This window comes from Oryctolagus cuniculus, chromosome 18 (assembly GCF_051225735.1).
Source record: "Oryctolagus cuniculus isolate XC-2025 breed Fujian yellow rabbit chromosome 18, ASM5122573v1, whole genome shotgun sequence".
Taxonomy (NCBI): domain Eukaryota; kingdom Metazoa; phylum Chordata; class Mammalia; order Lagomorpha; family Leporidae; genus Oryctolagus; species Oryctolagus cuniculus.
Window position 1 is genome coordinate 25,789,679 of NC_142884.1, and position 23,245 is coordinate 25,812,923.

Below are 23,245 nucleotides of genomic sequence, written 5' to 3' on the forward strand. Positions count from 1 at the left end.
GTACAGACGTGTGAGGCAGAAGAGCCAGAATCGACCTGAGTCACTGTACAAGGACAGGACCCCTTGTTCTGAAGGTTCCCACACCCAGGATGGCCATGGCCAAGCTGCAGGGCCTTTGGGTGGTGGTAAAAGAAGGGGGCTGGCTCAGTCTGGGAGGCCTCTGCCAGCCCTGGCTTCTAGGGAGCCCCCCCACACACACACTGTGACACTGTCCCGCACATTCAGGAGCCAGTGAGGGCCGTGCACGGACTTGCATGCACTGGGCCCCACACGCCATCCACCTACCGTGCATCGCGTGCTTCCTGCTTTCCATGAGCTGCACCAGGGCCCAGAAAGCGTCCTCCTCGGGCATATACATGAGCAACAGCGCCACCACATGGCTCAGACCCTGGCTGTAGCCCACCTCCTGCAAGATCCCAGAATACCTTTAGGAGACCTCCCCTGGCAAGAATGATATCCTAGGATGGCCCACCTCTCAGGCAGATCAGGGTCACCCACTGAAGGGTCCAGGAAGATTTAGGCACAGGGAGCCCCTGTGCCTGAATCCTGCCACTTGGTGTCAGCTGCCCAAGAATTGGAGCCCAGAGAAGTTCTCCAAGTTCCTGGAGGGAATCCTGCAGGGCCTGAGCTTAGGCAGCACAGGGGGAGAGCTCAAGTATGGACACCTGTTACCCCCAAGATGTCAGCATGGGCCAGGTTGCTGTGGGAATCCAGATCCATGCCCATGCAAGCTTCTGGACCCCTGAGCTCTGCAGGTCAGCCGGTGGCCCTTTCTCACATGAGGAAGAAGTAAGCCAGGAAGTGCTACCAGGACCGGAACAGGAGGAGTGCCTCTGGTATGGGTGCAGGCCTGGGCTTCCTGAGTGCCAGGCCCCCTGGGAACCAGGGCACCAGGCAGGGTTGGCCAGTGGCAGGTCAGGGGGGTGGGGATGTCCAGGCCTTGCTGGGTCACCCATGGAGCCCTGCGCCTGCTCCACTCATGGGAAAGTCTGAGTGGGTGGTTGTGGCAGGGGCGCTGTACAGAGTGGGATTCAGGCCCATGGGTCCAACCACAGGGCTGGTGGGTGTAATGGCATCAGTGGGACCCACAGCAAAGTCGTACACCTGATCTGCCCTGCCTTGTCCCCCGCCCCACTGCGTGGAGTGCTAGCCCTGGGAGGGGCTTCCCAACACGGCCAAGCTCCTGGGGTCTGGAGACCAGCCCAGGAGAAGGCTGCCTTTCTCCTCCCAGAACTTGAGGTTGGGTCCAAGAGGCTCAGAGCCTGGCCTCTACCGCTCTTCCTCAGATCTGTGGATGAGCGAGGCCCCCTCAACCCAGGCTGGGATCTCTGTGACCAGGGGTGCCCTGCAGGGACTGCCGGGATAGCACCTGCGCTATGATCCCAGAATACTCACGGGATTGTAGACGGAATAGGCCATCAGTATGTGGAATAAGGCCTGTTGGCTGGAAGAGAGAGGACAGAGGCCGTGTGTCTTGTGCTGCCGAGGCTCTCAGTGCAGCTCTGCCTAACAGAGCCTGACAGCCACACGCAGGGCCCGTGACACTCTGCTCATGTGCAGTGACGTCGTCAGGGCACCTGCGTGTTGTCCACCATGTGGGTGAGCGCCGCCTGCAGGGACACGCACACCTCCCAGGGCGCAGTCACGTGCACTTTCATTTCCCAGGTGGGTGTTCAGGGCACAGGTGAGCGTCCCACTGTGGGAGTGCAGTCCCGTGGGTCCAAGCTGTGCAGAGTCAGCCTCCCATGCACGTTCAGCCTTGTAGGGAGCAGCACCCGGCGTCCTCAGTGGTTTTAGTTCCCCCCTCCCACAGCTGTGCGCTGGTGCCCCTTTGTGGTGTAGGGAATAAGTGTGTGTTCATGCGCTGAGGAGGTGAAGTGTGTGTGCTTTCATGAAGGGTCCCCCCGATCCTGTGTTCCCGGGGTACTAGGGGGCTGCCCACTGCTTCCTTGTGACTGAGTTGAAGGGCTCCTTGAATATTCTGGAAACAACACCTTTATTAGTTAGATTGCTACTATTGTCTCCCCTGGTGTTTCTTTTCATTTCAGTCTCTCCACAGTGTCTTTGGGAAAGTTTGTGTACTATAGAAAAGGCAAGTTTGTTTTCTGTGCTCAATGAACTGTTTTAGGCTTGCACCCAATCTTCCCTAGGGACCCCATGTGCCCCAGGACCCTTGCTCCTCCCACCCGCGGGTCCTCCCCAGCCCAGAGGCCTCACTTCATTCCGTAACGTTCCCGGAACATGAGGTGGTTTCTGAAAGTCCATGCGATGGCGGAGTCGATGTGATGGAAGTGAGTGGCGCCCAGCCTGGCCAGCTCTTTCATCTCCTGCAGGGCAGGGACAAGGGGGAGGGGCAGCCTCAAGAACTGCACAAGCCCCATTGCCACACAAGGACCTCAAGTCCACGTCAGCTCTTCTGGCTGACATGGAGTTCCCTGCAAGCGCTCATTCCTTTCTGGGTCCCACCTTGAGGGAGGGTCATGGGCTCCCTACTTGCCTCAGTGCCCACGTAACCCTGACGGTCAGCAGCAGACAGGGGCTCTGAAAGGTCCCTGTGCACTCCCCCTGCCTGCCTCAGCTCTCAGCACAGACACGGTCTGCCCCCAGCCAGGCTTCTGAGCCTCCTAGCTGAAATCTCAGGCTCTGCCCTCCAGGAGTCAGCCACAGCCTAACCACTGCCCCATGCTGCCCCCTGCTGGAGGGGCCCATCTCCATCTTGACATTGCAAGCCACCCTTGGCTTGGAGCTGAGCCTGGGCAATGACTGTCTCCAGGCCCAGCTCCCAGGGCCAGCCCCAGACTGCAGACTTGGGGGAGGCAGGGTGGGAAACACAGCTGGGCCCTGCTCCCTGATGGCAGCCAGGGGCCATGAGAGCCAGCTGCAGTTGACTGCCCTCTGCTCACACCAGTCCTCACTCCCTCCTTTCCCAGAAGCATTGAGAGCTGTCTGACCATTGGAGCGGCCTCTCCAGGCAAGGGCAATGCCAGGGGCTGCAAGTCCATGTGAAGGCAGGGCCAGCTGTGGGCAGGCCTAGGTGAGGGCCGGCCAGCTGCGGGCAGGCCATGTTAGCACAGAGCCTGTGGGGCTCCCTACCTCACACCATTGTGATCTCATCCTGGGAGACCCCCGCCCATCAGGGACCAGCAAGTCCTCTCTTCTGGCCGTATGCCAAGCTGCCCAGGTGAGCTCAGCAGAGAGCAGGTTAAAGCCTCAGGCACAAAACACACCTGTCCAGTCCCAGCTGGGTCTGAGGAGACGTGGAGGAGGCACTGACTAGGATCTAGGGAGAGGAAGGCAGGATGGGGAGGAGGCTCCCGAGGGCTCAGTGAGGGACGGTCCTCCACGGAGACTCAGGCTCCTGAGCAGGCCCGAGCAGGCCGGGCCCCCTTGGGCTGAGTGCAGAGCCGTACCGCGTATTTGCCTGGGTTCTGGGCCTTCCTCTTGTCCACCTCCAGCATCACGGCCCACACCTTCCCACGCACCTGGGCAGGGATGCCTTTGTAGATTCTGCGCTGAAACTACAGGAGAGAGGAGGCTCTGGTGAGTGCTGAACGTGGCCACTCGTGGAGGCAGCGCAGGGTGAGACAGCAGAGGGAGACGCCAGGGGCTCCCTGTGTATTGGCAGAGGGAGGATCTGCCCAGAGGGGGGCCTTATGACCCACAGTGACTGGAGGGCCAAGGGCTCAGGGGCACCGGCTCTGCCGTGTACGGACTGCCCCCTACAGGGCTCCTGGAACCACGCCTGCCCTGCATCCGGGATTGTCTTCAGCAGTGACTTCAGATTTTCTACCAGGACAGTGTCCTGTGTGTATGGGGAGGTGTGCCCATGACCTGTGTCTCTAGGGACTGGACAGTTGCCCCTGGGCATCTGAGAGGCAGGCGGTGCCTGGCACAGGAATGGGCACTGCTCAAACCCCAATTCAGCTCTCAGTGTTCCCGAGGGGCCCTCATCGCCACGGTACCTTGTCGCTGCCGCGGTATTTACTATGGTTCTTGATCATCTTTATCCACTTCTGGATCCTTCTTACCTCCTGTTTACGCTGGAAAACGAGACAGGATGGCGTGAGCCCAGCTTGGGGCTCTGAGAGGGGCCCTCGGATGCAGCTCAGGAGCTCTGTGGGCGCTCAAATGGAAGGAGCCAGAAAAGGCACAGACCGTGAGCCCCAGATCTTCTGTCTGGGGGAGCATCGGTGGCCTGGCCTCTGACCCGAGCTGCCCCTTCGTCAAGGAGAGCCCCTGAGCTCCAGCCAGGTCACTCCCAACCATGCCAATGAGTCAGGGCGGCCGACAGCAGACACCTCTGAGCTGCGGCTCACTTCTGGGACAGGTGAGTGTGGTAAGATGTCAGCAGGTGCCGTATAAGTACCGCATCGCAGGACCTTATGGCGCTCCCACTCACCACTGCCGAGCCCCACGTGCCCCTCCGCCCAGCTCTGCTTCCAGATGACTGGCCCATGGCCAAGGACTTGTCCTTACCTTTGCCCCCGGGGTGCTGTCTTGGGGCAACTTCTGCTCACTGGAAAGCAAGGGAGGCGGAGAGGTGAGGACAGGACCACAACAGGCACCGCGACCTCCCTAGTGGGGCAGGGAAGGACCAGCTTCATCCTCTCAGCCCAGGGGACTGAGATGGGGAGGGAGGGGCTGGTGACCATGAGCACAGGGAGCCTAGGGCCAGGCAGGGGCTCTTGCTGCCAGTGGCGGGCTCCAGGCCTGTCAGAGGTCCACCTTCGTGGGTGTGTGGCAGCCCCCCACAGCGGTTGGGGGCTGGCTGTCCTGAGCAGGGCCAGACTGCCCAGGGCTGAGGCAGCTATATCCCCACATCAGCTCTGCCCAGGACGTCACCCTGGAACTGACCGAGTCCGAGTGACCTGCCTGAGAGATGCTCAGTGCTGTGAGTGTGCACCTGGGGCTCGAGGCACCTGGGACCCCCACACCCCTCAGGGTCCCCCACTGCCCACCCTCCCCCCGTGCCCTGGCCTCCTGAGGTCATGCGCCCCACCTCACCCCTCCTCTGTCAGCCCAGACCCTGACCATCTCTCCACCACTCTGCTCCTGCTTATTCTCCAGGTTCTGGCACAACATGGAGGCAGAAGCCCTTATCCCCGTGCTCAGGTGGGCTGCTGAGTCATGCCAGAGACGGCCCGAGATGGCTCCATCCCTCCAGGTCACCGGAGCCCACCCTCCAGCAACGGGGCCTCTCTCCCCGACATCTGTGGGAACAGCCTCCACGTCCGACTCCTGCCCCCAAATGCTGACCAGTGACTGCCTGTGACCACAGCTGGGCTCAAGGTCGGGGCCGGGGACAGGTGTGCCACCTCATGTTGGGGTTTCTGACCCCAGTCCCTCCCTGGGGTGAGCTGGGGTGTGGAGGACTCACTGCAGGAACCCAAGCCTGTCTGGGACGAGGCAGCCGCCCTCATCGTCCTCTTCTTCGGGCACCAACAGTGCCGCTCCTCGGCATCCCTGCAGCCGAGAGGGGACCCGGATGAGAAGTCACTTGGGGACCTGTCCGCCTGCCCCCTCCCCCGTGTCCTCAGGGAGGTGGGGTCTGGCTCTCACAGGCACAGTCCTTGAGGCAGGGCCCCACCTCCTCCCCCAGCACCCTGGCCCGTACCTGCTCATATTGTCTGATGAGCGCTGCTCGCTCCTGGGCCCTCCGGGACCTCAGGGCGTTCACATCCAATCTGTAAGACACACACGCACATGAGAGCCAGCACCGGGGAGCCCACAGGAATGCTGCCCTGAGGGCTGTCCCCCTGGTCAGAGGGGGGACAGCCACACAGCCAGGCAGGCGGGCACCTGGTGGCCGGGTCCCTGGATTATGACTTGTGCAGAGCTCATTGACTACGGACGGTTGGGGAAGGACAGCCCCCACCTTGCCTCCCCTGCCCTTGGAAAGGACACTCCTCCCCCAGCCTGGCATCTATGTGTCCTCCAGGGAGCCCAAGTCTACGGGGCTCCCTGGCCTGCTCCCAGCTCCCGCATCTCTGGGGCTCTCAGAGCCGGCCTCCCTGCCCACCTGATACCAGCTGACCCGACACCTAGTCTTGAACCTGTGTCCAGACACAGACTCACACCAAGGCCCATTCAACACTGGTGACCAGCAGAGCGGGAGGAATGAGACGACTGTGTACACGCTCTGCACACAGGGGCACCACTCAGAGCTCCACCACATCGCCCATGGAATCCGGTGTGGGAGACCAGGGCCGCCCCCCTGGCGGGACCTTCCCCACGCCACAGCTCGTTAGAGCAAGTCCCACTCACCTCCATCGCGAATCCATGTGATTCTCTGAAATGCGCCTGCTGCCTACACTACCAACTGGTCAGTTGGGCAGTAGACGCACTACTGGCCTCTGGTCACCACCCAGCCCAGAGTGCGCATCTCAGTGACTGTGACATCACAGAAGCCTGCCAGCCAATCCCTAGTGGCTCTGCTGTGGCAGGGCTCAGGGTCCTCAGGCCTGGCTTCATTAAAGGTCACCAGAAGTGGGGCCTGTGTTCTTCCCAGGGCCCAGGTGAAGAGGGCAGGGCTCTGGCAGAACTGCCCCGGAACCAGGGGTGCCAGGGCCCTCTGCCACCTGCCATAACGGTCCCAAGTCCCAGGCAACTGGCACCTCCTGCCCCTACTTTCTGCCTCTGCTATTGTATTACAGCCCAACTGTGAAGGCCTCTTTCTTTGAACACAAGGTCACATAGGGAGCCCCACATAGACCTGTCCCCACACTCGGGGCTGCCCCTGCCATGACCTGAACTGAGACTCCCAGGGTGCAGCCTCCTGTCCTACCACAGGCCCCACCCCAGCACTGCCACCCTCTGCTGCCCCTCCTGCTCTGTTCCAGCCCTTCTTCCCTGGAGTTGTAGGAGGTGGACACAGGGGTCCTCTGGGATGGAGGCAGGGGAGCGTCCTGCTGAGCACCTCAGCCAGCGTGGCCCAGCCTGTCCAGAGCGGGAACCAGGGCCCTGTCCTGGACACGGGCCAGGGCTTCAGGCACAGAGCACTGAGAACTCCTGGGCACCAGCACCTGAGCCGCATGCTGGTAACACCGGGCTGCTGCTGACCATCAGGACAGGGACAGCACGCGTCAGGCCGCAGGCAGGAGTAGCCACAGGCCCGCGGCTCCCCGGGGTGCTGATCACAAGGTTGCTCCCCCTGGGAAAGTGGCTCAGCCCTCCCCCAGCACCTCCTTGGTCCTGGGCCCCACACTGCCCCTAAGCTGCCACCTTATGGCCACAGTCGGTTCTTTTCCCTTCAAGGGCACACTGCTCTGCCTCCCTGCCCACTTCCCCTGCCCTGGCATGGAGACCACAGGGTGCAGGGCCCTGGTCACCCACACACCTGCTGGCCTCCTCTGCGGAGTGTTAGTGAGTGCACAGCTGTGTCGTGGTCCAGAGATGCTGTCCAGCAACACTTGGGTTTTAACTGATTCTTGTATTCCCCCCTCCCCCCCCCCAACTCAGCTTCTCAGCTTTAAATTGCATTGTAAACTCTGGAAGACTCACAAAGTGCTGTAAAATAACACAGCGAGTGCTGAATGGGGACCACTCAGCTTCAGCAGTCAGATGTTCCTAATTGGGTGGAGGACACCCATGCGTTTTCCTTTCTCTGCCTGAGTTCAAACTCCAGATGCCTAGGCTTAGTGTTCTCCACATTGCGTTTTCCTTCACTGGGGGTGAGGTTTTTTTCCCCAGAGTCCGTGTGCTGGGAGCATGGGTGCATGGGCCCCAACCCAGCTCCTGCATGGACTGACGCTGGCCTCCTGGGGTGGCTTAGGGTGCACAGGGGTGAGTTCCCATTGTTGTTGCTACGAATGTTTCCTTACTATCAAGGTGTTGTTACATATGTTTAATTCATGGATCTTGGGGGGTGGTTGCTCCATCCACTGTTCCCCTCAGCATGGGCCTGCAGTGGCCAGTGGCTGAGGCCTTAAAATAAATAAATCTTTCAACAATAAAAATTTAAGTTCAAAATAAAAGCAAGTTCCTCTACTTCTCTCCCTCTTTCTCTCTACATCTTTGACTCTACCCGTCTCTCCCTGCACCCCCATGGGATGTTGGCCACCATGTTGCATGCAACACAAAGGCCCTCCAGAGACGTGAGCCAATCAGCTCGTGTGGCTTGGACATCGCCCCAGTCTGTGGGATTCTGTCACAGCAGCAGAGAGCAGACAGAGACACCTGGTGTCGCCTATGTTCTCACTGCGCATAGAATTGCATCTGTTGGACCGGGTGTGGTGGGACACAGCCCCAGGGTCCCACAGGTGGGGTAACGAGGGGGTCTCTGCTCCCCAAGCCCTCCCATCCCGTGGGCTCCCTTTCACTCCTGCAGAGGCAGGGGTCCCCCATTGCTCCTCTGTGGAGGGAGCTCAGTGAGCACAAAGAGCAAGTCTCCCCTGGGGTAAGTGCTTTAGACAGAGTTTGTGGCATCAAGAGGGGTGTGGGACCTTTAAGAGGCGGGCAGAGTAGGAGGTTGCTAGGTGAGTTGGGGTGGGTCCCTGGGAAGGCAGCAGTGCTGGGCTCCCAGAATCAGGGCTGGGCGAGGCCAAAGGCAGGAATGCATCTGGGTCTCCCTCCCTTGTGGGTGAAGGAACCCCAGTCCTTGGATCACCACCTGCAGGTGCCACCTGAACCCCCGAGTGTACATTAGTGGGGAGCTGGAATGGCAGCCAAGGAGCTTGGAATAGAACCAGGCCCTCTGACTGGGGATGTGGGTGCCCCAGTCCGGGACTTCACTGCTGCCTGGAGCGCCCACCCTGACCTCTTCTCTCTGTGAAGGCAGCCCAGGTACAAGTGTGGGAGAAACAGGAAAAGGATCAACCCAGCCTGCCACCCCCCCCCAGCAAGCCCCCGGGGATAGGAGTGGCTGCTCCACCCTGTCTGGGCCTCCCAGCAGCTCCTTGGTCACCAGGATGTCACAGATGCTCCTCCTGAGACAGCCCTGTGCGAGTGCCCTCAGTGAGTTGTGACAGAGCAGGGGGCAGGTGGCAGATCCAGGCCCAGAGGGCACAGACAGGAATGTGGGAGGCCTGAGACAGGCAGCAGCATCATGACCACAGGGCTGAGCCACCGCAGACACCCAGACCCTGGGCCCACTGTGTGGGAGACCCCACGTGGGGTGTGTTTGCGGGGTCACAGCTGCGTCCACAGTTGGGGGTTGGCACTGGGACCAGCTGAGGCACGAGAGAGGATTTCTGGATCATGGCCAGGGGCATTCACGCCCTCTGGGCTTTAGGTCTTCCTGTCCAGTCAGGGACCTCTTCCCACCCCTTATGTCCCTTGGGCCTGGAGGTGGGAGGTCTCATATCCATCTACAGGTGGGCACCACTGCCACCGTGCACGGCCGCACACTGAGCAGCCGAGCTGGTCTCCCTGCAGAGGGCGGGGCAGCAGAGTGGCTGCTGCTGTGCAGTGTTGGGCACGCGCCCCGGCTCTGAGCCGCAGTGTGCTCACGGTGACGCTGGGACTCTCACTGCTGCTCTGAAGGAGGCTGGCCAGCTACGCCTGGTCGGTGACGCGTGTGTCCTGCGGATCTCGGCCACGGCGACGGAGACCACACCCCCCCGCCCCGCCCCACACTGCACCCCTGCAGGAACAACACGGACAGCCCTGAATCCAGCCACCACTGGCAGTCATGGCAGCCGGCCCCGCTGCACCGCCCGCCTCCCACACCCACGCCTGGTGTCTGGTCCAGCACTGAGCAGACTCTGTGCAATGCGAGCTTTTATTGTTGCCTCCTCCAATGAGAGGCTGGCAGCGCGCGGAGCTGCACCTGCTGAGCACGTAGGCGTGGGACGGCCCGGGGTCTTCTGGCCAGGAGGGCTCCCTTAACAAAGAGGATCTGAGAAGATTTTATTCTGCAAAGAGAAATCGGGACACCTGGTGAGGCCGGGGCCAAGAGACACCTGCAGGGCGCAGGCACAGGGCACTTCCTGGGGAGGAGCTGCAGCCTGGCACTGGATCTGGGCAGCTAAAGGCAGATCCTCTCCTGCACCTGGGTGCCTGGGAAGCTCTTGTAAAAATCCCTCCCTTGATGAGGAATGAGAAGGTTCTCTATGGGGGATGCAGGTGAGGCTGGGACAGGCAGGGGCTACACGGAAGGCCTGGCATGAGGGTTACTGGTGGCCATCCTGGAGGAGGTGGGGCCCAGGTTGACTGAGAGCCAGGGGGAAGGCCAGCACCAAAAAGGCCTGGTGGAAATGGCACCTGCCCACCCACACCGGGAGAGTGGGCCTGATGCTCGGCCCTTGTCCCGGGACCACTGTGGGAGGACCTGTCCCTGTGCCCTCTGTCTCTGGTTGCTCAACCAGTCACTGCTGGTTTCCTTTTTCTTCCAGGGTTTTCGCACCAAAATGTGCCTCCTGTGCCCGTCCTATCCTCCCTGCACAGGTAGGAAGCAGTCGCCGGCCCCAGGTTTTGGGCCACGATGGGAGGGAAGAGCGGCCGCTGTGGCTCTGTAACCCTCAGAGGCATGGGGCGTCCGTTGGGCCCGTGCCCGTGGGGGCAGGTGCCCCTGGCATGAGTCAGCAGGACATGGTGGCCTCTGTCACCCAGCACTCCGCCTACCGCCCTCAGCCCCATGCTCCCCCACTGGGCTGATTGCTGGGTCTGCTCAGCTGTGCAGGCCGAGGGTGGGGGGCTGCAGATGAGCATGGGGCTGCCCGGGGCCCTGGGTCTCCCCACACATGCTGGTTGTGTCCGTGGCTGGTGTGTCCAGGGAAGCAGGCGTGGATGTAACACGCAGATGCCCACCAGCTCTCACATGGTGCTGTCGGCTGTGACCAGGGAAGGTGCCCCAGGGGCAGGTGCATGCGTGGTGTGCGCCTACCAATGCCCGGTCCAGGCCCGTGTCAGGGCTCACCTGGGCGTGAAGGCCCAGCTGCCGTGCTGGGACCCCGCTGTGCAGCCGTGTGCTCGCACACGCCGCTCACCCCGAGTCCTGCGTGCCTGTTGTGTGTGAACCCGTGTGTCCCCACAGGGCTGTGAGACGACCATCCGTGTGGTGTCCATGGACAGGGACTACCATGTGGAGTGTTACCACTGTGAGGTAAGCCTGACGGCCCTGCCCGCCTCCTCCCTCCGTGGCCCGGGGCTGCCGCCCTCCGCCCCAATCCTCCTCCTGCTCCATGGCATCACCTCCGTCCTGCCTTTCCTTTCCTTTCCCAGCGGGCCCTGTCCCTTCTGCCCAGGGTGTGTCCTCTCAGCCCCTGTTTCTTACTCACTGACTGCCCCGTGTGTGAGGCACCGGGACACGCAGAGAACAGACAGGCCCCGTAGTCAGGGAAAGCCATGTCCACACGGTGCTGCGTGCTGTTACGGAGGGCTGATGGAGCACAGGGGGCCTTGGAAAAGCAAGGATGGCTTTCTGGAGGAGGTGACTGACTCAAGCTGAGACTGACGGCTGAATAGGAGGTAGCTGGGGAGGCGGTGAGAAGGGCCTGACTTGGCGGTGGAAGCAGCAGGTCCTGGGGAGGTGTGGTGTCCTGTTGCTGGAGGGGCATGTGGGAGCCGAGTGGGACTTTGCCCCGGGGGCAGGGGAGCACCGTCAGAAAACACCGCAGGATTGCATGTGGATCTCAGAAAAAGGTTCTCGCTCCCTGCAGGCACTGAGTCGGAGGAGAGGGCACGGCCAGGGTGGGGTGGGGGCCCGGGAGACCGTGGTCCTGGGTCAGGGGAGGGGTTGGACAGGATCTGGTGAGTGGACATGGGAGGTGGGGGCTAGGGGTGCCTGTGGGGGGGTGAGGGGGAGCGGAGGAGGTGCTTGAAGCTGCAGACATCCCAGTTGGGAGGTCTGGGGCTGACTCTGCTGATGGATGCGGGAGCTTGGGGGTCGTGGGCAGGTGGGCCCCTCCCCACTGGCACTGACCCCCAGCTCTCGGCAGTCCGGGAAATCCCCGCAGGCGGCAGGTCAGGGCAGCTGCATGGCTCCTCTCATTGGCTACCTTCTCTTAAAGATGTTGTTTTAAAGATTTAGTTATTTAATGTGTTTGAAAGGGAAAACAATAGATCAGTCTTCCATCTGTTGTTTCACTCCCCAAATGGCTGCAACGGCTGGGGCTGGCCCAGACAGAAGCCAGGAGCCTGGAACTTCATCCGGGTCTCCCAGTGGGTCATCCTCCACTGCTTTCCCGGGCCATAGCAGGGAGCCGGAGCAGAAGTGGAGCCGTGGGATTTGAGCTGGGGCTCGGATCCGGGATGCCGGCGTCCCAGCCGTGGCCCACCGTGTTGTGCTGTGAGGCTGACCCCGCTCTGAGATTACCAGCCTGCCTCGCTTCCATTGAGCGGCTGAGAGTCACGCGGTTGGCTGTGTTCTCATCGCGGAAGGCGGGAGGTGACGTCCAGCTCCTGCGGCTCCTTCATGGCAGGGTGCAGCTGGGGGCGGGGGTCTTCCAGAGAGGGCACGCAGGGGCAGAGGGCCCGGGGTGCCCTGACAACACGGATATTTAGGGGACGGCTGGAGGCGAGGCGGCCACGGAGAGGAGGACGGGCGAGAGGGGGTTGGGTCACCGAGCCCAGGAGGGAGAGAACCGACGAGGATGCCGGGTGGGGGCAGAGGAGGAGGGTGGGGAACAGCGGGGCTCCAGTCCCCCCCGACCCCGTGCAGTCACGGCCTCTGCGCCTCTGCCCATGCAGCTGTCCTGTGCACTGTCCTGTCCCCTCGGGGTGGCCAGGCACACTCCTTAGCAAGAGGTTGATGCTGAGGGCCTGGGAGCAGCCGGCTGCTGGTGGTGCTGGCGCCCCCCGGGGACCCCTGCGTGGGAGCTGGGGTCTGCAGGCCGCTTTGCCCTCTCTGTCCCGTGGTCACAGTTTGCAGTCAGGAGAGCCTGGTGGACACTTGATGGGCACCCCCTGGAGGACCCTCCTCTGGGGTGCTCCTCCCCTTCGTCTGCTGCTGCTCCAGGGCTCAGCCGGTGGTCCTTCCCTGCTGAGTTGGGGGAACGCCCTGCTTCAGTTAAGGACCTCGGCGTGGCGGCCTCTTGTCCACTTTCCCTGCCCGGCGCTGCCCGCAGATGCCTGCCGGTGTGCACTCTGTCCAGCCGGGCGTGTGCCCCAGGGCCCTGAGCCTCCCTCGGAGGCGTGGCCGGGGGTGGTGACAGCGCAGTCCTCGCTGTGTCCGGGGACTGTGACTGCCCAGCCCTGCGCCCATGAGCCCTCGTCCGCTCCCTCCTCACTCGGGGCCCCGGGTTGTGCTCTTCCTAGGACTGCGGGCTGCAGCTGAGCGGGGAGGACGGACGCCGCTGCTACCCCCTGGAGGGCCACCTGCTGTGCCGCCGCTGCCACCTGCGGCGCCTCCGGCCGGGCCCGCTGCCCTCGCCCGCAGTGCACGTCACAGAGCTCTGAGCAGGGCTGTGGAGGAAGGGCTGGCCGGGGGCCCAGGTCCCTGTCAGGGCGGGCCTGGCCACCTCCACCCCACACTGCCCCCACACCCCCAGCTGCTGTCCTGTCCGCGGGGGCCGGCCCCCCGCGGTGAAGCTACTTCTATTTATTCACCGTTTGTGCCTCCTCCAGTTGCTTTCCTCTGGGACCTGCTGTCTCCCCCCGCCCCCATGGCCGGCTCTCCTGAGACCCCCGCATGCCCCCTGCACACGTGGGTGACGGGCAGCGGCCTCAGCCCAGCCCCCGTGGCCTCCCTGTTCAGAGGGAGCCTGGGGCCCTGGATGGATGGCCCTGCATTTCTGGGGTGTCTCTGAAAGCAGGGGGCAGTGGGCGGCACGTGTGTGTGTGCGTGTGTGCATGTCGGCTGGCCGTGGGTGCCTTGTTTGGTACTGGGGGGCCCGGCCTGTGGGCGCTGTGGGATTCAGCCTTGTCAGCCACAGTTCCCACCCCGCTGCTCACTCCCCTGGCCCCGACTGGGGGGCTGTGCCCCCCCAACACCTGGCCAAGACGCACCTGCCCCGCAGAGTCCCCGGCGGCCCCGGGTCTGGGCCCGGAGGGAGCTCGAGGCCGGGAAAGCCCCCGGCCGTGTGCACTGGGTCCTGGGCGCCACAACAAAAGGATAGGATCTGACTTAAATTAAGTTTTCATGCGAGGAGATTTTCATTTTCTTAAAAAGAATATAGTTTTCTTCTAAGAACTTGGGCCAAGGTTGTTGTTCCTGAAGAAAGCCACGTGCACTCATGAGCGTCCGACTTGTGGGGCCCGTGGCCGACGTGCAGACGGCAAGAACGCCGCGCTCGGTATTTTTGTATAAATGCCTCCAAAATCCCGGTGTGTGTCTGCCTCTCAGACTCCAGGCTGCGTGTGTCTGCGCGCGTCACCGCCTCACAGCCATGGCAAATACAGCGCCACTGGGTGCGGGCCCCAAGGGACTTGGCTTGTGGGCGGGCCCTGGCCGGGAGGAGCCCTCAGCGTGGTTTTCACGGGAAATTGTGCCCGAAGTCTGCCCTGCCCCCTGTTGGTTACGGCTCTTGCCCACCCCCACCCCCGCCCCCCGCCGAGGCTGATCTCCAGGGGTGCGCAGACCCAAGAAGTTCTCACCTGGAGTGGAAGCTGGGTCCTGTCCAGGAGGTGAGCAGGGCTTCAGGAGAGCCCTGGTGTGTGGGGGGGTACTGAGTGTGCGTGCAGGAGTGGGGGTAGCGCAGCTCTGGAGGACTGGCCCCCATGCTGTGTGGCCATGGGATCCGTGTCCGCCTTGGGAGGGGAGCGTGTGTGCACACTTGCCCTGGGGGACCGTGCAGACCGCGGGGAGCAGGCCTGGGGGGACTCCACGATGGGAGAGTGTGACCTGCTGTGGGGTCGGGGGGAAGCTCACCAAGTCCCTGGTTTCCGGAGAGACCCCAGGGAGTGTCTGGGGCCCTGGAGGCCCGGCTGCTCTCCTTCCATCCATGTGGGCTGCCCTCCAGAAGCCTGGGGGTGGTCACAGTGGGCTTCTGCAGCCCTGCGAAGAGGCTGGCCCTAGGGGACAGGGGTCCCCCTGTGCCTCCCGGGGCTGCAGCGCCAGGTCCTGGCACAGCTGGTGTGTGGGGGGGAAGTGCTCATCAGGGCTGTGTGCCTGGCACGTGCTCACCTGTCCCCCAGCCAATCGTCCCCACCCCCACGCCCCACCCAGTGGGTTCTCCATCTGCTGTGCAGATGTCCCTGCCCGGCCTGCTGCGGACTCGGCTGGCTCACAGGGCAGCCCGGGAGGCAGGCGGGGTCAGAGGACCCTTGGGCTGCTCCCACCTGAGAGCGCTTTGGGGAGAGGAGCGGCCCGGCCCTGTGGTTTTGGGAGGATGGCGGGCACTGGTGGGAAGACGTGGGATTGCACCTTCCTCTCCGTGGGGACAGGGTCTGTGACTGCAGTGGCCACAGCTGGCCCAGCCCACTGCCCAGCAGCGGAGCAGGTGAGTGCTGATGAGATGACGCAGTCATAGTGGTCACTGGTGAGTGCGGAATTACCGCTCAGGCAGGGTGAGCCCCTGCCCCGCCTTTGGAGAATGAGTACGGTGTGTGGTGCCTCTGTGTCCAGCTGGCGTGGGCCCTGCGTGGGACGGCGGGGCGTGTTGCAGAGGGGGACACGGGATCGACACAGGGGCCGCAGTGTGAGGTCCCCGCGGCGGGGCGAGCAGGCCAGCCTGCCTCTGAGTCGGGCCGCTGCTCGAGCTGCAGGCCCTCTCTGCCCAGGGCCCCAGGGCACGTCCACGTTGGGCGGGTGCCCAGGGCCTGGTCTTCAGCCTGCGGAAACGTGGCCTCACTCCTTGCACCTCCTCAGGCATGAGCTCGTTGGCCACGGTTGGCCTGGGCCTCCCCGCCGCCGGCACAGGGGGAGGCTCCCGCGTCACTACCCCTCCCCACACGCTGCACTCTGGAGCTTAGCTCCCCCTCCCCGGCCCGTGGAGCCACTGTCTGCTTTTTCTTTTCCAATTTTACTTTCACGAATGTCTATACAAGCGCCTCAGAAACCCTGTGGGAAAAAGGCGAAGTAAAAAGACATTTATTTTGATGCAAAAAAAAAAAATTGAAATCACGTAGTTTTTCATAGCACATGTTTTTTCCACAAGCTTTTTGAAGACCGGGTATATGCATGGATTTCAAAAACTTGTCTTTTAATTCCACTTTTTATTGTGAAAAAGTGTTTTAAGACAAATAGAAAACTGAGCAAGTTTCACTTAGCAAAGTACACCCCAAAGGAAGTCACAGTACAAAGAACGTTCTAAGTCAGGCCTCACCAATCCCCACAGTATTAGCATCGTGGCACAACTCTCAAAACGGACTTTTCGAAAGCTGGACTTAACCTAAAAGATTTCAGGGGCCGGCTCTGTGGCGTAGTGGGTTAAGCCGCTGCCTGCCATGCTGGCATCCCTTATGGGTGCTGGTTCGAGTCCCAGGTGCTCCACTTCCGATCCAACTCTCTGCTATGCCCTGGGAAAGCAGTAGAAGGTGGCCCAAGTCCTTGGGCCCCTGCACCCACGTGGGAGACCCGGAAGAAGCTCCTGGCTCCTGGCTTCAGATCGGCGCAGCTCTGGCTGTTGTGGCCAATTGGGGAGCGAACCAGCGGATGGAAGATGTCCCCCTCTCTGCCTCTCCTTCTCTCTTTCTATAACTCTGCCTTTCAAATAAATAAATCTTTAAAAATTAAAATAAAAAACGTAAAAGATTTTAAATGAAAACAGAAACTGGAATGAACAAACAGGAGAGATGTCTCTCTGAACTGGGAGATCCAGCACCTTTGAGTTTCCCAGAAAAGTCTCCCCAAGGCGTGCGTGTGCCGTGGTGTGGCGGGGGACCTCTACATGTTACTTGGGAAAGGCGGGAAATAATTTCAGTTTACTCAGAAAAGTCTGCATGAGACAACACTTTAAAGAGGTCATTCTTCAATCCGGATTTCAAACTCCTGGTGCAGAAGGGTCCCACCAGCTTCCTCTAGGGCAGTAACTGTCCCCGGCTCGCTGGCTGCCCTGTGGAAATTTGAAATAAGGCGAATGCTTTTACAACACTGGTCATGCCCGCCCTGCTGTTCTGACCGCCGTCACCAGCGCCGTGACAGCCACTCAGCGACCAGCTCTCCCGCCGCCACGGGTGCCTGGCCTGCCTCCCCTGGCTGCCCTCGGCTGTGGGTTCAGGAAGGGTTCTGTGTGTGCGTGCTGCCCGCTGGCACCACAGTGCTGCACACTGCCGCCACAGCGCCCTCGTGGGCGGCCAGCTCCACCGTCCCTCTCCCATCCGGGCCGGCTCAGTGTGCACTCTCGGTGGGTTAAGTGCAGAGTCGTGGGTGTCGTTCTCGGTCGCTGTGTGTGTGGCAGCCCTCTCGCGTGGACGCCGTGGCCGGGGGTGCTCTGCACCGCGACCCCACTGTCTGTGTCTGTGGTCGTACATTCCTGAGTGGTGAAGCCGTAGCGACAGCTGCAGCCGCACGGCACCAGTTTCCCTCCGGGCCGTGCCAGGCCGGCCGCTGAACAGACCTGAGCTTCCGGGAGGATCTGACGGGGACCTCGCTCCCGCCTGACTGCGCTGGGGCACCCCAGTGCGTCTGCGCCCTGCTCTCTCCCTGGGCTTCCCCAGCGCCTTCTCTGCCAGCTCCTGAGAGGCAAACCGCGCCAGGCCTCCCCTTGACCTCGCCCTGGGGAGCCACAGGCATCGTGATCCCGTTTGGCAGCATTTCCGACTGCGAGAAAACCGATTTCTTCCTTTGTGCATGGAACGCGAGTCCCCGAAGCCGCAGGAAGCATCATGAGTGGTGTCGGCGCTGTTTGGACCGCGGTGCCTCACCCAGTCCACCTCGGCTCTGAGCCTGGGACACCTCAGTGAACCCGTGCCCCGTGCTCGCCCTGTCTTTTCAGGGCCGGTTTTACCTCATCTTCTGATTCAAGTTCAACAGACACCTCTCCACTCTGCCCGGCATCTCTAGTGCTGACAAAACCGACACCCGCGAGCGCATCACACACTGTGCAGCCAGGTGTGCTCTGGGATAGGGCAGGACCAGGGCAGGCCACAGAGCCGTAATTCCACTTTCTGTGAACCTGACCGAGACAGAGCGGACTTCCACCCACTGGTTCCCCCCCCCCCTTTATTTTTTAGAGAGATTTATTTATTTATTTGAAAGGCAGAGTTACAGAGAAGCAGAGAGAGAGAGAGATCTTCCATCCGGTGGTTCACTTCCCTAAATGGCTGCAATGGCCAGAGCTACGAAGCCAGGAGCAGGTGCAGGGGCCCAAGAACTTGGGCCATCTTCCACAGCTTTCCCAGGCCATAGCAGAGAGCTGGATCGGAAGTGGAGCAGCCGGGTCTCGAACTGGTGCCCATATGGGATGCCAGCACTGCAGGCAGCCACTTTACCTGTTATGCCACAGCGGGGTCCCTGGTTCACTTTCCAAATGACTGCAACAGCTGGGGCTAGGCCAGACTGAAGCCAAGAGCCAGGAGCCCCACCCAAGACTCCCACACAGGTGGCCTCCCAGGCTGTGTGTTAGCAGGAAGCTGGGTGGGAGGTGGAGGTGGGTGTCCCGAGCAGCTTAAACCCACTAGGCCACAGAACCTGCCCCTCCAGGTATTCTCACCACGTGTACACATATAACTCAATTTTTCCCTAGAACTTTTGACGTATGTTTGTACATATTGGTGCAGCCAGCTTAGGCAATCCCGTGTGCTTCCTTGTTCTTTCTGGCCCGGAGAGTTCGCATTCTTTTCCCAAGACGCCGGCAGTGGGGCTGCAGGTCTGGGTTCAGGGTCTCGTCGTTGAGCTCCTGTGCAGATGCAGATGAGGCTTGTGGGATGCAGGACACCTGGAACTGAAGGGACACGGCCTCTGCCTTTTTTTCTTTTAAGATTTATTTATTTATTATTATTATTATTATTTTTACAGGCAGAGTGGACAGTGAGAGAGAGAGACAGAGAGAAAGGTCTTCCTTTGCCGTTGGTTGACCCTCCAATGGCCACTGCGGCTGGCGCGCTGCGGTCGGCACACCACGCTGATCCGAAGCCAGGAGCCAGGTGCTTCTCCTGGTCTCCCATGGGGTGCAGGGCCCAAGGACTTGGGCCATCCTCCACTGCACTCCCTGGCCACAGCAGAGAGCTGGCCTGGAAGAGGGGCAACCGGGACAGAATCCGGCGCCCCGACCGGGACTAGAACCCGGTGTGCCGGCGCCGCTAGGCGGAGGATTAGCCTAGTGAGCCGCGGCGCCGGCCTTGATTTCTTTCTAACACCTCGTAACATGTTTTGTATTTAACTGACTCCTCCAATTCTCTTATTTCTCCCTTTCTCCTTCCTTTAGAATTATTTTCTCATCCCACTTTATATTTTTAGAAATTATATACTCAAGAGGCCGATGCTATGGCATTGTGGACTAAGCTTCTGCCTGTGTCACCAACATCTTACATGTGCACTGGTTCAGGCCCTGGCTGCTCCACTTCCGATCCTGCTCTCCGCTATGGCTTGGGAAAGCAGTGGAGGATGGCCCAAGTGCTTGGGCCCTTGTACCCATGTGGGAGACCGGGAAGAAGCTCCTGGCTCCTGGCTTCAGATCAGCCCAGCTCCGGCCATTGCGGCCATTTGAGGAGTGAACCAGCAGATGGAAGACCTTTGTGTTTCTCCCTCTCTCTGAAACTCTACCTCTCAAATAAATAAAATTTAAAAAAAAGAAAGATATACTCAGTGCGTTTCCTTTTGGTGCACGTGGGCTAAGCTTCATAGCACGCTCCTGCTCGAGGAAGCACAGAGCGGTTCTCCCACCGCTGCCTCCGTGGAGTCTCTGCTGGCTGTGGCTCTTCCTGAGAAGCAAGCAGGCGGGGTCCCGGGCAGGGCTGCGTTCGCACCAGGAAGCCAGACCCCAGGCCTGTGCAGCCCGCGGGGTATTTGGGATTTGATCTTGAGGTGACCATGTGACAGTCCTCTCAGAACTAGAAGGCAAGGAGGCTGGGGGGCTCAGAGCTTTTTTATTATTTTTTTTAAATTTTTTTTGACAGGCAGAGTCAGTGAGAGAGAGAGAGAGAGACAGAGACAGAGAGAGAGACAGAGAGAAAGGTCTTCTTTCATTGGTTCACCCCCCAAGTGGCTGCTACAGCCGGCATGTTGCGGATAGCGTGCTTCGTCGATCTGAAGCTAGAAGCCAGGTGCCCCCTCCTGGTCTCCCATGGGGTGCAGGGCCCAAGCACCTGGGCCATCCTCCACTGCACTCCCGGGCCACAGCAGAGAGCTGGCCTGGAAGAGGGGCAACCGGGACAGAATCTGGCGCCCCAACCGGGACTAGAACCCGGGGTGCCGGCGTCGCAAGGCAGAGGATTAGCCTAGTGAGCTGCAGCACTGGCCTATTATTATTATTTTTTAAGATTGATTTATTTGAAAGGAAGAGAGAGAGACAGGGAGCGAGAGAGAGAGTCTTCCATCTACTGGTTCACTCCCCAAATAGACACAACAGTCAGGGCTGGGTCAGGCTGCAGCCAGGAGCCTGGAACTCCATCCAGGTCTCCCACGTGGGTGGCCCTTGGCCCATCTTCCACTGCCTTCCCAGGTTCATCAGCAGGGAGCTGGATCGGAAGTGGAGCGGCCGGAGTCTAAATGGCACTCACAGGGGATGCAGGTGTCACAGGCTGTGGCTTAACCCCCTGTGCTACAGCACTGGCCTCAGGGTCTGCACTGGGTGGGCGCTGTCATGTGGGCAGTAACTCCCTGATGCTTTTGGGGTGAAGCCAGCCATGGCTCAGCAGCCTCCAGGTGCTGGGACAGCCACCAAGCAGGGCCGAGGGTGCCTGTGTTTGAGGAGGGAGACGCCTGCTTGGGGGGAGGGGTGGCAAGGGGACTGGCCACCCTAGCTTCAGGACTCAGCGAGGCTGGGACGGAAGTGAGTGGGGCTTCTGTGGTCTTGGATGGAATTCCGCATGGGGAGGGATGGAGAGCCACAGACTCCGGGCATTTGCCTCTGAGCCCTGCATCCGGAGGGCGTCTAAACCTCAGCTTATTAAAAGGTTCTCTAGGTTGGAGGAAGGCTTTGCGAGCGGAGGGGGCACATGCACGAGGTTGGGATGTCTCTTTGGTGGTCAGAAGCCCCCAGGGGTTCTGGGGTGGCCGAGCAGCAGCTAAGGGACACTCATCTTGCCCCTGTGACGCCCCCTTGCTCACTGCAGCCTGGGGGCAACTCTGATCTACAAGCCCTGGGGTTTTCAAATCTGTAGAATGGGGTGTAGTAGGACACAGCCCGAGTCCCACAGGTGGGGGGACAAGGGGTCTCTGCCCCCAAGCCCTCCCCGTTCCTTGGGCTCCCTTTCGCACCTGCAGAGGCAGGGGTCTCCCATTACTCCCGGACTCTGGGGAGGGAGCTCAGGGGGTACAAAGCCAGGTGTCCCCTTGGGTAACAGTTTGGGCGGGGTTTGTGTGCCTTGGAAGCTGATCCCAGTGTGGCAATGAAGGGGTGTGGGACCTCTGAGAGGAGGAGCCTATGAGAGGTGGTCAGGTCTCCCAGCAGGGATGAACGCCGGGCACCTGGATTCAACCAGGGCTCTGCCAGGCCAAAGGCAGGAGCCCAAAACGCATCTGGGTCTCCCATGTGGATGACAGAGCCCAGAACTTGAGCCACCACCTGCTGCCCCCACAACACCAAGAGAGTGTACAGCGGGGAGCTAGACTGGAAGTCTGAGCCAGCAACACAGCCGAGCCGGTCTCCCTGCAGAGGGCGGGGCAGCAGAGTGGCAGCTGCTGTGCAGTGTTGGGCACGAGCCCCGGCTCTGAGCCGCAGTGTGCTCACGGTGACGCTGGGACTCACTGCTGCTCTGAAGGTGGCTGGCCGGCTACGCCTGGTTGTGATGCGTGTGTCCTGCGGATCGTGGCCACGGTGACAGAGATCGCACCCCCACCCGCCCCGCCCCACACTGCACCCCTGCAGGAACAACACGGACAGCCCTGGATCCAGCTGCCACTGGCAATCACGGCAGCCGGTCCCGCTGCACTGCCCGCCTCCCACACCCACGCCCGGTGTCTGGTCCAGCACTGAGTAGACTCTGTGCAATGCGAGCTTTTATTGTTGCCTCCTCCAATGAGAGGCCGCCAGTGCGCGGGGCTGCACCTGCTGAGCACGTAGGTGTGGGGCGGCCCTGGGTTTTCTGGCCCCTAGGGCTCCCTTAACAAAGAGGATCTGAGAAGATTTTATTCTGCAAAGAGAAGTCGGGACACCTGGTGAGTCCGGGGCCAAGAGACACCTGCAGGGCGCAGGCACAGGGCACTTCCTGGGGAGGAGCTGCAGCCTGGCACTGGATCTGGGCAGCTAAAGGCAGATCCTCTCCTGCACCTGGGTGCCTGAGAAGCTCTCCTAAAAATCCCTCCCTTGATGAGGAATGAGGAGGAGGTTCTCTGTGGGGGGTGCAGGTGAGGCTGGGACAGGCAGGGGCTACACGGAAGGCCTGGCAAGGTGGCAGGGGCACCAGGGGCCTCCAGGAACACGCAGACCCCAGTCCGCTGGCCCCTTCTGTCTCTGCACACTTGCAGCCTAGCAGTGCCCATCCCTGCCTGTGCTCCACCTGCAGAGTCAGGGTTTCCTCTGCTTCTCCCCAGCCGCCGCCAGGCCCCGGAGGACAGGAGGGGCTGTTGGAGGCCTGGTTCCAGGCTCGGGAGCCCCAGATGGCCCTTTGGGGTCCAGGGAAAAGGAAACATGAGGTCTGGGGGTGGAGGAGGGCACCCGAGGGGTCAGGGTGAAGAAGTGAGAATCGAAGGCAGGCAGCACCCAGCAGCCACCGCTTGAAGAAGATTCGGGCTCGGGCGCTGGAGAGGCTGCTAACAGGCCTGGGAAAGCAGTGGAAGACGGCCCCAATATGTGGGCCGCTGCTCCCGCATCGGAGCCCCAGTTGGAATTCTGGTTCCTGACCTTCGCTTGACATAGAACTGGACCTCAAGGACTTTTGGGGAATCAACCGGTAGATGAAGGATTTGTCTCTCTATCTCTTTCACTGTCACTCTACCTTTTGAATAAATAAATAATTCCCTTTTTTAAAAAGATTTATTTATTTATTTATTGAAAGTAAGAGTTAAACAGAGACAGGAGAGGCAGAGAGAGAGAGAGAGAGAGGTCTTCCATCCGCTGGTTCACACCCAAGATGGCCACAATGGCCGGAGCTGTGCCGATCCAAAGCCAGGAGCCAGGAGCTTCTTCTGTGCAAAGAGCTAGATCGAAACAGGAGCACCTGGGACTAGAACCGGTGCCCATATGGGATGCCAGTGCCTCAGCCAGGGCGTTAGCCCACTGGGCCGCTGTGCCAGCCCCAATAGTTCCTTTTTAAACACAGGAAGCTGGGGCCGGTGCTGCGGCTGTGGTGTAGTGAGTTAAAGCCTCCGCCTGCAGTGCTGGCA

The 23,245-nt window shown here is 60.9% G+C and overlaps 1 long non-coding RNA gene across 1 annotated transcript; it reads left to right on the forward strand.

The window, feature by feature from the left end:
* The first annotated feature begins 10,309 nt into the window (after positions 1 to 10,309).
* Positions 10,310 to 13,663, forward strand: LOC138846829 (uncharacterized). The gene is made up of 3 exons (XR_011384347.2): positions 10,310 to 10,383; positions 10,973 to 11,041; positions 13,195 to 13,663. It is a non-coding gene; the product is annotated as an uncharacterized LOC138846829 (long non-coding RNA).
* The last annotated feature ends 9,582 nt before the right edge of the window (positions 13,664 to 23,245 follow it).